This window comes from Rhinolophus sinicus, chromosome 18, assembly GCF_057876585.1.
Source record: "Rhinolophus sinicus isolate RSI-liver-muscle chromosome 18, RSI-T2T, whole genome shotgun sequence".
Classification (NCBI taxonomy): domain Eukaryota; kingdom Metazoa; phylum Chordata; class Mammalia; order Chiroptera; family Rhinolophidae; genus Rhinolophus; species Rhinolophus sinicus.
In genome coordinates this window covers 42470795-42488202 of record NC_142518.1, presented here as the reverse complement: position 1 = coordinate 42488202, position 17408 = coordinate 42470795, and the positions used below count along the sequence as shown (strand labels likewise).

General features: G+C 36.8%; 1 pseudogene; it reads left to right on the top strand.

Moving 5' to 3' along the window:
* Positions 1-12011: 12011 nt before the first annotated feature.
* On the top strand, positions 12012-13528 carry LOC109438891 (exosome complex component CSL4 pseudogene; annotated as a pseudogene).
* Positions 13529-17408: the final 3880 nt, after the last annotated feature.

Here is a 17408-nt window from a genome sequence, read left to right as displayed (position 1 = left end):
TCCTCCCCGCCCCTTCCCCTCCCCCAGTGCCGCGCGCACTTCCCCGCCCCCCTCTGCTGACGCGGCGCCAGGCCCCGAATGATAGATACGACTCGAGCAAAATTAAAAAACTTCTGTACTGAAAAAAAGGGGGAGGGCGGGAGAGAGAGAGAGTGAGAGACAGAGAAACAGAGAAACAGAGAGGGAAAGAAACAAAGACAAAAGAGTAGAGAAAAGAGGGAAGGAGGGAGGGAGAGAGGAAAAGGAACCAGCTTCTGTAGAAGACATTAGAAGACCAATAGGGGAAATATATATATGTATATATAAATCTCTTAATCTCAATAAAAAAATATATATGTGTGTGTGTGTGTGTGTGTGTGTGTGTGTATATATATATACACACACATCTATATATGTGTATATAGATGTGTGTGTATATATATGTATTTGAAGTCCGTAAGGCAGCAAAAGGATGAAAGCCTGAATCCAACTGACCCCATGTAAAGACAAAAAATGAAAAATAAAGAACAAAGCAAAAAGGAAAAGATTAGCATCCCCAATGAGAGAATGGGAGAAGACTGGGGAGAAGCATACATTTTACGAAAGAAGTGCAAATGGTCAAAGGGCATATAAAAAGATGATTAAGCTCACCAGTAATTAAAAAAAATCCAAATTAAAACAATGAAATTATACTTCTGCCTTGTCACATTTGCAAAGATGAAAAATGATAAACCTTATAGAGAGCTGAGAAGATGCACTCTCATGCTAATCGAAGTGTAAGTTATAATCACAAGGCAATTTGAAAATATAAATCGACATTTTAAATATTTCCACCTTTCTCTAGAAATACCTCATTTAGAGACCTTGCCTATGAAAATAATTGGATAAGAATGCAAAAATATAGATGTATAAAATGTATATGCACTGCAGTATTTTCAAAAAATTATTTTAAAAGATAATCAGTGTCTGTTTACACAAGATTGGTCAAATATAATATTGCCATACGATAAAATAATATGCACTATGTTTAAAAATGGGTGGTTAATTCATAAGATATAAAGTATCTTTAAAGGTATACATGAAATAAACAGTAGTTCTTGGAAAATCGCAGAGTATTTTCACTTTCAGCTAAGTATTTATATAGAGTAGAAATTATACAAGCCTGTTTGTTTCAATACCAAAAAATACAATAAATATGTTTATTTTAAAACTATTTGAAACAGTTTATGTATATAAACTGTCTTTAAGTGTATGTGTAAAAAGAAATCTGGAATATTATTCATTAGTATGTTACTGGTGGTGATTCCTTAGTGCTGAAATTATGAATAACTATTCCTTTCTCTTTTTAATTTTAGATTTTTTGATGGCTTTTATAACTATGCACTGCATTTATAATTTTTAAAAAAAATCAGAAGGCATTTGGGGATAGATTATAAATAGATACTGACAGGCATACAATAGTAGTGCCAGACATTACCATATTTAACTAATTTAGTTACAGATAAGTAGGAGAGATAAATAAAGATGTAACACTTGAATAATAGAACAAATAATTTCAAATTTATATATAAATTACTTTTTTAAAAAAGAAAATTTGTCAAATATTTTATTTAACTCATTAAATTATAAATTTTGAACTCTAATTTATGCTATCCAGAAAATACTTTTCCCTCCCAGTATCCAGCCAGCATTTAACAGCATTGGAAAATAATCAGGTCACAAAAGCCTTAAAATAGCTCAAGAAAAGAAAAAAAAATGAGTATGTAATGTCTATCAATAGGGGAATGGATTAATATAGTATGATTTATATGATTAATAGAATACAGAAGATAAAAGGAATGAACTAGATCTAAACATATGAATATGTATAGATCTCAAAAACCTGATTAATTAGCACAACACTATGGTGTTTATAGATGCATTCATGTTTATGTGGAGCAATCGGAAATATACTAGAATGATTCATACCAAACTTGCATCCATGGGGAAGAGGAAATGGACTAGAGCACAGGATAGTGACTAAAAGGAAATTGAGTTAAATCTGTAAAAATACATAAATTTGAAATTATTTATTTTATTCATCTTTATGGAAAAATATGGCAAATATGGCAAAATAGCAATAGTTAATTCTAGATGATAGGGATACGAGTATTTATTATAATACACTTGTATTTGGGGGGATTTTTAATTTTCAAAAAAATGAGAAAATATCACAAGTTATCTTATTTGATTTCAATAGAACAAACCTAGATATTAATGAAACTGTGAATGAAAAAGTCAACTACTTGAAAATTAAAATAGCATTACACACTTTGGGGACAAAGTGCAAATCAAAGTTTTTATTAGAGTGAATTTAGAAAAATGATAATAATGAGAATATATACATCAATAATTATGATGAGAATTTCCTGTGTGGTCTGAGGGTTGTGTTAAAAAAAATACGTAAATCTAGGCCCCACTATAAACCTACCAAAATAAGTGGTGCTCAGGAAACTGCATTATTACCAAGCTCCAGTTTAATGATATTTGATTTACCATGTCCTATGTGAATAAACTCAGGGTCAAATTTATACACTCAAAGACCAAATTCAAAACAATTAAAAGTGAAAATAAATGAATTAGGCCTTCAAACAAGTAGGACAACAGAAAAAGAGGGAAGCAGGGTGCTGAACAAAAAATAATAAAAGCAAACATTAATGAATTAACAGAAAGAAAAATAAAGTTTGTTAAGTGAATCTAAGAAGTTCTTTGAAGAAGCAAATCAAATAGATACACCATTATTAGTTAGTTGATTTTATTACAAGTCCATCACCAAAGAAAACAGCAGGAGTCACCCTCTCTAGTCAGTCAAAAGTACATTTTTTTGTCCTACTGTAAACTCTTTGTTAGAGAGCAGAATTAAGAATAAATACCAATCATCCTGGAGTCCCTTCATAGAAGGGTAGTTTCTGAGGGACTAAAAGACTTGTCAAAGAGCATGTCCCCATGGGGGAATCACAGTTTGGGTTCAGCGGACAATGTTAGAGATTTCATGCTATGTTGGCCTTTGTTGTTTTCCTCCCTCCCCCTAGATTTATTGAGATATAATTGCCATATAGCATTATGTAAGTTTAAGGTGTACAGCTCATTGATTTGGTACACTTGTATATTGAAAAATTATTACCATTGTATCATGAGCTAACACCTCCATCATGTCACATAATGACCATTTATTTTTTTTCGTGGTGGTGAGAACATTTGAGATATACTCTCTTAGCAACTTTAAAGTATATAATACAGTATTATTACCTACAATCACCATGTTATACATTAGATCCCCAGAACTTATTCATCTATTAGGTCAGTGCAAAAGTAATTGTGGTTTTTGCAATTATTATTAACCTTTTAAACCACAATTACTTTTGCACCAACCTAATAGTAATTGGAAGTTTGTACCCTTTGACCAATATCTCCCTATTTCCCCCCAACCCACAGCCCCTGGCAACCACCACTCTACTCTACTTATGTTTCTGAGTTCCACCAAAAGCACATTTCCTTGAGTTTTTATCCATTTTTTAATAAATGATGTGATATTTTGCGTTTTGTTTCAAAATATATCCATTGTAATGTTTTAAATTACTTACAACTAAATAAAATGAACATTCCAGTGGTTGAATGAACATGCCTTTGTTAGTGAGAAGAACAACATCAATTAGCTTAATCTTAAAATTTAAGAAACGAGCAAGAAGATAAATACATAAAAACTGGGATTGCATAATTTTTTTAAAAGTATGATAATACTTTGTAAAAATCTTGGCTAACAACAAAGAAAAGCGGATGATTCTATAAATTTTCTAGGAAGATATACATGACCAAAATATATAAGAAGCAGAACACCTTAACAGATCATGTAAGACACTTGTAAGAAAAAGAATAAGAAATCAAATAATTTGTTATTTTAAAATCATCTTTCTTGTTCAGGGTTGTGGCTGAGCTAAGGCTTTTACCTCCTCTCTTTAGCAAATCCCATTCAGTTAATTGAAATGACATGAGAAAAATAATAAATCCCTAACAGTGTTGAAAAGGTGGAAAGAGTGCAATCCATGAATCTTCATGATAAATACCAAATAATTCTAGATAAAAAATGAAATAATAAAACATTAGAGCAAATATTTATATAACCTAGGCATGGTGGTGACCTTTCTAGAACAACAAAGAAAAAGATACATTAAAATTACAACTAAATTGTAGAACAATGAACCTGGGGAACATCTGAAGTCTAGCTAAACAGAAGTTCTATAACTAAAAATATAAAGAAGCCATGGAGAGACTAGTAGGAGGGGCGGAGACACTGAACTGGCTAACTCCAAACCTCCGTGTGGTGGTTGAGACTCAGGAGGGATATCTCGGCCACAGAGATTCCGCCAAAAGGAGTAGCCCTCAGCCCCCCACACCAGGCTTCCCAGCCCGGAGTACTGGTGCCAGGAAGAGAGGCCCCCACAACATCTGGCTGTGAAAAACAGTGGGTATTCCAAACATTCAGGTGGGACAGAAAGCTGTGGGAAAACCAAATGCCCTCTTAAACAGCCCACATATAGACTAACTTGTTTGCAGGCACTCACCTTGGGCTCTGGTGGAGGTACAGTGACTCTGGGGACCTTGGAGACATATAGTGGGCAAACTGGGGTGTGGATTCAGGGGGAGGACTGGAGGACAGTTGGCATTTTACAGGTGAGGTGAGTGGTCCTCCCATGCAACCACCAGATGGGCACAAACTATGTTGAGCCCACCCCCACAGGCCAAATCTGAATCTGATTGAGCTCCACTGTTCCAGTCTGCTGACTGAGCAAGGACACCACCCCACCCAACTAGTGCACTTCTTAAGGTGCTTTCTCCATGAGCAGCCAACCCCTCCTGAATTGCACTGTTTCTTGGAAAACTATCATAGTCCATGGGACCCAGGAGGCAGCGACTGGCCTCAGTGTGCTCTGAGACTTTTGCTGAGTTGCTCCAGTCTCAGCACTGGCACCACACAAGGGTCTACATTAACCTGATGACCACAACAATTCCCACTCTAGTGACTCCATGAGACGCTGTGTCACCCAACTAACATTCCACACGAGGTTTTATCAGTAGCTGAACCTTAAGGGAGTTGGCAGGTGGTGGCAACAGGACTTAGGGTGTCCTGACTTTCTATGGAGCTCCCCGAAGCCAGGTACTGGTGGCAGCTGTCTTTGATTTGCAGCATGGCCTCTACCATGTACCTCCATGTTTAGTATAGGCAGAGAACAACCACGGATCACTTCGTAGCTTCTACCAGGTAGCCCCTGGCCAGTCACAGGCAGTAGCTGACCTGGGCCTGCACCAGAGCCCCTCCCAAGAGGCCCCAGAACCAACATACTTGGAAGTTGGCTTCAGACCACAGCAAAGCACAGCCCGATTAGCCCCAAAAGTCACACACACAGAAGGAGGAGGGAAAATGCCTGCATGAGGTGAGCCTCTGTAAAGCTCCCCTGGAATTTACAAAGAATCAAACAACAAAAACTCCACAAAGGACTCCCTGCACACAGACAGGCAAGACTAAGAGGCCCACTACCGAAGTCACCTACAGGTGGGTGAATCCCGCTAGCGGGGGAGGAGGAAAGGGAGAAGTGCGGGGACGAGCAAAGCGGGCGCAGGACGCAAAACTAGCTCAGTGCTCCGAGCTCACTGCTTCCCAGAACTACCGCAGCTGCGGGACAGGGAAGAACTCGGACTCTTAGGGCTCCGCTTCCCACAGGGCTGAGGGGGTAGCATAAAACACAGCTGAACCCAACGCTCATGGCAGAGACCTTGGAGCAAACACTGAGGGAGGAAGGCTGAAAACGGTGGTTTAAGCCCACACTGCCAAGCAGAGAACGGAAGCCTTAGGCACTGAGACTAGCCGCCCCCTCCTTACACTCCCAGAGCTCACCATGCCCCCACCTGCGCGGTGCTACAAGCAAAACAGTAGCAGTGTCAGATCAAAAGAACAGAATATTTGCTGTTCTGAGAAGGGTGGACCGCAGACACAGATTCGCAGCCCAACTGGTTCCAGCAAAGGGGAGGGAGCTGTGGAAGCAGGACCGGCTGTGGTGATGGTCACCGCACTTGCTCTGGGCCACCTCTCACAACTTACCCCGCCCCTGACCCCACCTATCTGGGCAGATCCCTGCAGGAGTAAACAGAACTGCTGAAACATACGAGCTCTGAATCTGGAACTGGAAGAGCTTTGCAACATCAAAAGCTCTCTGCATACCCACCGGGACACTGCGCCCTGTGACCTAGACGAACTATTAACAGAGGAGAAGCCCACTTCCCAGGGAATCCCCTCATTGTGTGAGAAGCTGTAATAGAGTAGAGAAAACATAGCACTACCGTGTGGGAGATGAAAAATAAGCTGCAGTTGGAGAAAAAATAAAATATTCTACCAACAAGTACTAGAAAACAAAAGAAAGACCGCTTTATGTAAACCTGTTGCAGAAGCCACTCATGTAGATGTCTAGGAAGAGAAATAGTAAATCAGTAATTGCCATGAATAACCAAGGCAACAAGATAGCTCAGAAAGAAAGTGAAAAATCTCCAGAAAAGGCACTTAAAGATACAGAAATATGTGACTTAAATGACAGAGGATTCAAGATTGCAGTTCTGAAAAAACTCAACGAGATGCAAGAAAACACAGATAGGCAGTTAAATGAGCTCAGAAACACAATCAAAGAACAGCATGAGCATTTTACGAAAGACATTGAAATTTTAAAAAAGAACCAAATAGAATTTCTGGAGATTAAGAACTCAATAGAAGAAATTAAGAACGAAATAACCAGCTTAGGTAGTAGAGTTGACCAGATGGAGGAAAGAATGAGTGACATCGAAGATAGAAACCTGGAAATTACACAGATGGAAGAAGAAAGAGACTTGAGACTTAAAAGAAATGAAAGAACTCTACAAGAACTTTCTGACTCCATCAGAAAGAGCAACATAAGAATTATGGGCATAACAGAGGGAGAAGAAAGAGAGAAGGGAACAGAAAATATATTGAAACAAATCGTCGATGAGAACTTCCCAAACTTGTGGACAGAACTGGACGCTCGAATCCAAGAAGCAAATAGGACACCTAATTACCTCAATCCCAACAAGCCTTCTCCAAGGCACATTGTATTGAAGCTGTCTAAAATCAACGACAAAGAAAGAATCCTCAAGGCTGCCAGGGAAAAGAAGACGGTAACGTACAAAGGAAAGCCCATTAGATTATCATCAGATTTTTCAGCAGAAACTCTACAAGCCAGGAGGGAGTGGAACCAAATATTCAAACTATTGAAAGAGAGAAATCATGTGCCAAGAATAATATATCCAGCAAAGATATCCTTTAGATATGAAGGAGGAAAAAAGACCTTTCCAGACATACAGAAGCTGAGGGAATTTTCTAATACACGACCTGCACTACAAGAAATACTAAAGGAGGCTATTCGACCACCATCAACAGGGACAATTTGTGGCAACCAAAACTCAAAAAGGGGGAGAGTAAAGGCCTGAGCGGGAATACGGGAATGGAGAAAGTAAGCGTGCTGAAGAAAATGGAATACGCTAAATATCAAACTTTCTTTTACATAAACTTAAGGGTAACCACTCAAAAAAAAATCCAGAACTGAAATATATACTGTAATAAAAGAAGAAACAGACGGAAACATCATAGAATACCACCACACAGAAATAATACACAACAGCAAAAAGAAAAAGAAACAATGGAGACACAGCCTTACCAGAAAACTAAAGATAGAATGATAGGAAATCCTCACATATCAACAATCACCCTAAATGTAAATGGACTGACTTACCAATAAAAAGGCACAGAGTAGCAGATTGGATCAAAAAACTAAACCCAACCATATGCTCTCTCCAAGAGACACATCTCAGCTACAAGGACAAGCATAGACTCAAAGTGAAAGGGTGGAAATTGACACTCCAAGCAAATGGTACCCAGAGAAAATCAGGTGTAGCCATAGTGATATCAGAGGAAACAGACTTCAAGGTGAAAAAGATAACAAGAGACAAAGATGGACATTTCATAATGGTGAAGGGGAGTGTACAACAAGAAGACATAACAGTCATCAATATTTATGCCCCCAATCAGGGAGCACCGAAATATACCAAGCAACTACTAACAGAACTAAAGGGAGAAATTGACCAAAACACAATTATACTAGGGGACTTAAATACATCATTGACAGCTATGGATAGATCATCCAAACAGAAAATAAATAACGAAACAGCAGCCTTAAATGACACATTAGATGAAATGGACATAATTGACATTTATAGAGCACTTCATCCTAAAACATCAGACTATACATTCTTTTCTAGTGTACACTGAACATTCTCAAGGATAGACCATATTTTGGGACATAAAATCAGTCTCAGCAAATTTAAGAAGATTGAAATCATACCAAGCATATTCTCTGATCACAAGGCTTTGAAATTGGATATCAACTGCAATAAGAAAGCCGGAAAAAATACAAATACATGGGGATTAAACAACATACTTTTAAAGAACGACTGGGTCAAAGAAGAAGTTAGAGGAGAGATTAAAAGATACATAGAAACAAATGACAATGAAAATACATCCTACCAAAATTTTTGGGATGCAGTGAAAGCCGTTTTAAGAGGGAAATTTATCTCATTACAGGCCTATCTGAAGAAACAAGAAAACTCCCAAATAAATAACCTCATGTTACACCTTAAAGAACTAGAAAAAGAAGAACAAGTAAAACCCAAGGTCAGCAGTAGAAAGGAAATAACAAAAATTACAGCAGAACTAAATGAAATAGAGAACAGAAAGACAATAGAAAAAATTAATGTGACAAAGAGCTGGTTCTTTGAAAAGAATAACAAAATTGACAAACCCTTGGCTAGACTCACTAAGATAAAAAGAGAGAAGACACTAATTAACAAAATCAGAAACGAAAAAGGGGAAGTTATCACAGACACCACAGAAATACAAAGGATCATCCAAGAATACTATCTACCCAAAAAATTTGAAAACATGTATACATAAAGACATGTGTGCTCCAATGTTCACTGCAGCTTTGTTTAAGGTGGCCAAGACAGGAAACAACCAAAATGTCCTTCGATAGATGAATGGATAAAGAAGTTGTGGTATATATACACGATGGAATACTATTTGGCGGTAAGAAAAGATGATATAGGAACATTTGTGGCAACATGGATGGATCTTGAAAATGTGATGCTGAGCGAAATAAGTCAGACAGAAAAAGCAGAGAACCATGTGATTTCACTGATATGTGGTATATAAACCAAAAACAACAAAAGAACAAGACAAAGAAATAAGAAACAGAAACTCATAGACACAGACAATAGTTTAGTGGTTACCAGAGGGTAAGGGGTGTGGGGGGTGGGAGATGAGGGTAAGGGGGATCGAATATATGGTGATGGAAGGAGAACTGACTCTGGGTGATGAACACACAATGGGATTTATAGATGATGTAATACAGAATTGTACACCTGAAATCTATGTAATTTTACTAACAATTGTCACCCCAATAAATTTAATTAAAAAAAAAAAAAGAATTGTAACTATACCTAAAAAAAAAAAAAAAGGTTAAAATCAAACCAAAAAGTTTGCAACATTTATAGCACATGAAGTCTTAGTATTCTTGACGTAACATACATTTTACAAATCAATTTTTTAAAATGAACACTTTAAGGGAAAAAATTAGACAAAGGATTAAGAAGTAGGCAAAGAATTAACATTAACTAACATGTTAATGTTACAAAAGGCAGGGGAGGTCAAAAGGAAAAGAAGGATAGAAGGAAAGAAGGAAGGAAAAAAGGAAGGAAGGAAGAAAGGAAGGAAATATTTTACTTTCTTTTATAAAAAAGATACAAATTAAAATAACTGTGAAATATTTTGTCTCTAAAATTGACTGACATAATATTCAGTTTTGACATAGTCAATCTAGACTTCCGTGGTACAAATCTTGGCTCCACTAGTTCCACTTATTAGTTGCATGACGTTGGGCAAATAACTTAAACTTTCTGTACCTCAGCATTCTACATCTGTGAAATGAAAGGCTGGGAATCAAATAAATTAACATATGTCAAGCATTTAGAACAATACCCCATTCATAGTAAGCACTGTATGAAATATCGTTATTGTTATCATTATTAACAGAAACAGGTACTTCATTCTCTGATGGAAATTAGGTTATTTGGTAAAACTTATTTGAAGGACAGTTTGCTAATAAACACCAAATGCTTAATAAAACGTGCAGTTTTACTGATCAATTCCTCTTTTAGGACTTTATCCTGAGGAAGCAATTCCAGATTTTTGAGGTCTTGAAGTGATTGTACTACTTAAATGTGTTGTCTTCCTGGAGTGTATCTATATAACTTAAGGAAAATTTCATGATTATCCCTAACTCCTACTGATGCACAGAGGGGCAAATAATGCCGTGACAACTAGAGATACAGTAGCATGGTATAGTGTCAAAAGCACAGATTTGAGACAAAAAGATGCAATTTCAACTGCAGCTTGATCACTTACAGCTGTATGACCTTAGTGCAGTTGATTTCATTTCTCTGAACCTCAGTTTCTTCATCAGCAAAAATGGGACTCATATACATACACTTCAGGGTTGTATTTACAGTCAGTAAATACCTGAGAGAGAAATTGATTGCTCTGACACCCCATCTTCTCCGAAAATAAAACAAGTGAAATAAATTTACCCTTGGTAAGTTAAACTAGGAAATGAAAAAAAGAAAAAGCATTAAAGGATCAGAGCAGAGATGCAGTCTATGTGGCAGATATGTATTCTGTTCTGGAGATGTATATTCAAATTATCCATAGTTTTTGGTCTGATTCCATGCTCCCTATAATCTTCTAATAATTTTGAATTTTTTTCATTTAGCTTACCTATAAAGAAAAAATGTACAAATGAGGCTTTCTTGAATATCCAGACATTCTAGTGCTAGATACCCACTTTAACCTATAGTATAAAAATTACAAACTTGAAACTCATGGGCTGGCTTTGGCCTACCAACACCTAAAACTTGACAAATGTCACATATAAATCTAAATTTCAAGCTTCTCTTTCAAAATTGGACAATCTGGCTACACTGGACTCATATACTTGAAGGGCCACAATTTGAATGGAGCTGAACAGTGACTGTCCCTTTTAGGCAAGCCGTTCATTCTGATTCTACCAGGACCACTTCATTCATTTTCTTATCTAGTTGGTTCAAAAGGCATTGGAGTTTTTAACCCTTTATAGAAGAGTTCAAGTTTTCCCATCCCTCACTCTATCTTCTAAACAGTAGAAACACTGAAACACTGAAGTGAGTTGGAAAAGACCAATAATACACTTGGGTCACTTTATTAGAAGGTGGGGTATTCACCTCAGGGGGAGTATAAATATGTCTGTATTGGGGCACTCGATGATGATGATGATGATGATGATGATAGCAACTAATACTTTGTTGCCCATTTATCTTTCCATGGCTCTTACCATCAGCTATATTACCTTGAGGGACTTCCAACTAAAAACTGGGACTTGAGAAGAATATGAGATGGAAGTGAAAGTCTGCCTCACTGTGCTGGATAGAGTGAGATTTCATGTTGTAAACTATGGCATAAGTTGCATATTATGAATGCTTTTCAAAAAAAATTGGAATAACTAAATTCCTTCTACATATATAAAATCAATAAACGGAAAATGAAAATGAGAGATTGGAGGAAAAGACTCAGGTATAATTATAGATAAGTAACATGGAGGACTGGCATGGAAAAGAAAAGCAAGAGAGTAGGTGTTTCATCAGAATGTAGAAATGAGTAGAACTACTTTCAATTTCATTCATACCAATAAGGTAGACTTGTTGACAAAGTGAAAGTGTCAGGAGAAACTAAACCTATCATTTTAGAGGTCATCAAAGCTTAATCCCCTTAAAGATAGAATGTTGACCATAGGAGGTATGGTAGGCATTAAAAATGTTCTGGAACCGAAGTAGTAGGCTTGCTTTTTCTTTGGGCTTGGGACAGTGGCAGGCATGGCGCTATCTGTGAGGTACTGCATCCCCAGCAAATATCTGTATAACTTGGAGGAGGGCAGCGAAGGCAGCAGCAGCACCTACAACCAGCAGGGTTACATCTTTCCCTTGCTTGCCGGCTGCATAAAGAAGACCAGAGAAAACCACATGCTTCCTGTCCTGTCTGTGATGAGAGAAGCAGAGTTGCAATTACTGCCAGATGTGGGGGCTTTTGTATCTTGTAAGGTCTCTAGCATCAAGTAGCACTTTGCCAAAGTACACATCCTATATGTAAGGTCCACACCACTTGAGAATACTTTTCGAGAAACTATCCACAAGGAAGATGTCCGAGGTACTGAAAAAGACAAGGTTGAAATTTATAAGACTTTCTGCCCAGGTGACATTGCTTTGGCCAAAGTGATCTCTCTAGGTGATGCACAGCCCAACTACATGAGCTAGAGGTGATGGCAGCCCACAGTGAATCAGGTGTCCAGATGGTGTGAGATGCAGTGCCCTAAGACCCACACTAAAGAATTCCAGAAAGTAACCCGAGTATGGCCCAAATTCTTGTAGACCTAAGAAGCCACATTTTACCCCAAGGAGGGAGAAAAGCTGTTTACAAGAGTACATGTATGAAAGTAACAGGAAGATGCCATTGTCTTTATTCAAACACTTGGCATCAGACAGCAACCACCTCTAGAAAAGTCTGCCAGAAACTTACTCTGTAGGTGGAACACTTTTCTTGTGAACCTTTCAGTGGATTTCATTCTCTTGAGTGATAAATTTTGCTTTTGGAGGCTCTATAAACAAAGTGTATAATGTCAGAAATAGTCTATTCCTCCTGGCAGTATTATACATACCTATTTTTTGCTGTGGCAAAGAAAACACTTTTATTAAAAGGGAAAAAATGCTCTGGGACTGACACAATTATATAAACATTCAAATACTTAGGTAAAGCAGAGGTTACATTTTCAAGATAACTTTATGAAGCCTATTTAATGTGCAGCATGATTAAGACTTGGCAGTTAGCAACATTATAGTCAAATGGGAATGTGTCACCATTGGAAACATTGTATGTAAAAACTGATTCTAACATGCAAATCAGAATACCAACAGAAATACACTTGGCAGCAGTGGGAGGAAATAATTCCTCCACATGCATTTGCAAGTGGATTCCCAAGATTGTATCAGTACTTGGAAATCTCCAATGGCAACAGAGAAATAAAGGGAGTTGAATTGTAGTTAAATTGTAAATCTCTTTCCAAGGTGACTACTTTCATTGGCAAATCTGTATATTAGATAAGTAGGACAGATGGTATTTACCTTTAATAGCTTGAAGTCCTCAGACTGGCATCTACAGATGGCATCTAGTGATGGATTATGATGTTGCAATCCAAACCCATCAGACATTGAAAATACCCAAATATAGCAGATTGTCATCTCTCACCATATACCAAAATTAACCCAAAATGGATCAAAGACCTAAACATAAGACCTGAAACAATAAACTGCATAGAAGAAAGCATAGGTACTAAACTTATGGACCTTGGGGATTTTACGAGTTTGACCTCAAAGGCAAGAGAAGTAAAAGCTAAAATAAATGAATGGCACTATATCAAACCAAAAAGCTTCTGCACAGCAAAAGAAACCATCAGCAAAACAAAGAGGTAACCAACCAAATGGGAGAAGATATTTGCAAACAACGCCTCTGCTAATATCCAAAATATATAAAGAACTCATACAACTTAACAAAAAACAAACAATCCAATTAAGTAATGGGCAGAGGACATGAACAGACACTTGTCCCAAGAAGACAGAAAAAACGGCCAACAGATATATAAAAAAATGCTCAACTTCACTAGCTATTAGGGAAATACAAATAAAAAACACAGTGAGATCTCACCTCACACTTTTTAGAATGGCTATCATCAACAAGACAGATAATAACAAGTGTGGCAGAGGCTGTGGAGAAAAAGGTACCGTCATACACTGTTGGTGGAAAATTAAATTGTTACAGCCACTATGAAAAACTGTATGGATGTTCCTCAAAAAAATTGAGAATAAAATTACCATAAGACAAACAGCAATCCCTCTCTTGGGTATCTACCCCAAAAATCCGAAAACATTTATCCATAAAGATATACGTACTCTGACGTTCATTGCAGCGTTATTTACGGTGCCCAAGACATGGAAATAACCACCATATCCTTCGATAGATGATTGGATAAAGAAGTTGTGGTATATATACACAATGGAATACTACTCTGCCATTGGAGAAGATGGAATAGTGCCATTTATGACAACATGGATGGATCTTGAGATTATTATGCTAAGCAAAATAAGTCAAACAGTCGAGAACCATATGACTTCACTCATATGTGGGATATAAAACTGAAAGTAACAAGGGAACAAGACAAACAAACAAGCTAAAACTCAGAGAAAAGAGAAAACAGTTTAGTTGTTACTAGAGAGTAAAGCGGGGAGAGATAGAAGAGGGTAAAGGAGGTCAAATATATGGTGATAGAAGGAGATTTGACTTTGGATGGTGAATACACAATGCAATATGTAGATGATGTATTATAGAATTGTACGCTTGAAACCTATATAATTTTACTAATCATTGTCACCCAATAAATTTAATAAAATAATAATAATAAATACCCAAGTATAAATCAAAGGATAATGCAATGATTAATGGAAAAGTCTTGTAGTCTATAAAAGATGGAGGGTAAAACAAAGATACTAGTTAGGAAAGGTCAAACTCTTGCAAAAGTAATGTTCATTGTTGATGGTAATTATCAGTTGTGACAGAACATATAGAAGTTGCAGCAGTATTCTCTCAGGAAAGTCTTTAAACTTTAGTTTGTCCACACAAAATCTCTTCAAACAGTAGTAGAATAAAGACAGTTTAAAGATGTTTGATTTCCAGATACTTGATTTCCATATGTCTTCTTTCCTAAAATTGATCTTCCAGAAAATATGCCTGAGGTCAAGGTATTCCCTTTTGCAATTGACCTTTTCCCACTTTACAAAATAAAGGCATATTTCTGTCACACATCCAAGATTTTTCTGTGTCGCATTGCCTCTGGGTGTAAAAACCTTGAGTCACTGAAGGGACCATTTGAATTATATATTGGTGTCCATTTTGAGAAACTGAATGACTCTAAGAACTAGGGTATAATAAATCATTTTGTAAATTCATAATTTCCAATTTTTGCCTTGGACAACGTTGAAGGAGGACCTAGTTTAATTGTCAGCTGATAGGTCATTAAGATAATTTATGAAGATGGATTATTATGTGATTTTTGGCATATTATAAGGAAGGAACACAAAGATGGAAGGAAATTACTATAACAAAGTCCTTCCATTCCCATATATTCATTTATTTATTATATATTTTAGTGCTCTTATTTACGAAAACAAATAAAAGAAAAAGACTTGCTAGCAATAAGTAATATTCATGTTTGGATAAATGAACTAATAGGGAAAAAAGCCCTCAAATAAATTTCCAATGAAATTTTACCCATTTCATATTTAATATTTATCAAAGTTGGTGACGTATTTATATTATTTTGATCAATTGTATAATAACGATAATTATAATAACTAAATACAGAACAATGTTTTAATCCTAAAATTAATTACAATTTATATAAATTTTATAGTGGGAAGTATATATGATAGTGTAATTAATGAAAGGCTTCTTAACATAAAAATATATATAATTAGGACAAAACTATTGTGGTTATAATACATAGAAATATACATCAGAGGAAAAAATACAAATTATTCCATTGTTAAAGAAAAGTCTGTTAATGTATTTTAAAAACAGATGATCGTCAATCTCAAATTTCTACAGTATTCAGATTTTGTTGGGTATGTTTAAGAGAGTGAGAGTTTATTTCAAAATGTCAATATTCATAATAATTCAGAAATTATATATTTGCCATTATTTAAATATATGATGACAAACTTTAGATGTCAACTTAAATATATGTCAGGTGTATGCAATGGTTCAAAATTCTGTTATCGGACTATATAAGCAAAAAAGTTTGAAGATTGATGATTTAAGGGCTGCCTTCTGCCTTTGGTTATCTGCTTTGAAAGTCCAAAGACTCATTCTTATCAGAATCCTGAATGCTTAAGGCTCTTAGAGACTGACTCACAAAAATGAAAAAGAGGATGATATTGAGATAGACTCCAAAACACTGATTTATTAATTTCCACTGAGAAATAGCACTTTCACACCTACTGGAAGTACTCAAATTTATGCATTCAGCACATTTTCCCTCTGCAAAGCTAAATGGAAAACCGAAAACAAATCTGACCAACAAAGTGAGGGATCATTGTGAATTGTAAGCCTAGCACATCATTAATCAGATCAGACATAGGCAAAATGATCTAAAGAATAGGTGATGAGATGTAGTAAGATGGTTGTTAGGTAAACTGTGATTCATAAGATCATAAACCAAAAATTTATTGGCATATATTCATGCTAGTCTTATATATCCATCACCTAACAGAGATAGTCTTGCTCATGGATTAAAAATACTGGGAATCAGGGGCGGACGTGTGGCTCAGTTGGATAGAGCGCAAGCTCTGGGCAATGGGGCTGCCAGTTCTATTCCCACATGGGTCAGCACATATACCACAACTAGAATGAAGTCAATGAGCTGCTGCTCAGCTCCTGGATGGCCAGATGGCTCAGTTGGTTGGAGCGTGGGCTCTCAACCACAAGGTTGCCAGTTCAACTCCCGCAAGGGATGGTGAACTGCACCCCCTGCAACTAACAACAGCAATGAACCTGGAGCAGAGATGTGCCCTCCACAACTAAGATCGAAAGGATGACAACTTGACTTGGAAAAATCCCAGAAGTACACACTGTTCCCCAATAAAGTCCTGTTCCCCTTCCCCAATAAAATCTTCAAAAAAAAAAAAAAAATACTGGGACTCAGTCAGAATGGCTGTCATCAACAAGACAAATAGTAACAAGTGTTGGAGAGGCTGTGGAGAAAAAGGAACCCTCATACACTGTTGGTGGGAATGCAGACTGGTGCAGCCGATATGGAAGGCAGTGTGGAGGTTCATCAAAAAATTATGAATAGAATTACCATATGACCCAGCAATCCCTGTCCTGGGTATCTACCAAAAATATCTGAAAACATTTATCCATAAAGAAAAGTGTGCTCCGAGCTAAAAACAAAATGGAGCAAAGACAGCCTCTTCAATAAATGGTGCTGGGAGAATTGGATAGCCAAGTGCAAAAGAATGAAACTGGACTGCTATCTGTCACCAGGTACCAAAGTTAATTCAAAATGGATCAAAGACTTAAGCATAAGACCTGACACAATAAACTGCATAGAAGAAAACATAGGTACTAAACTTATGGACCT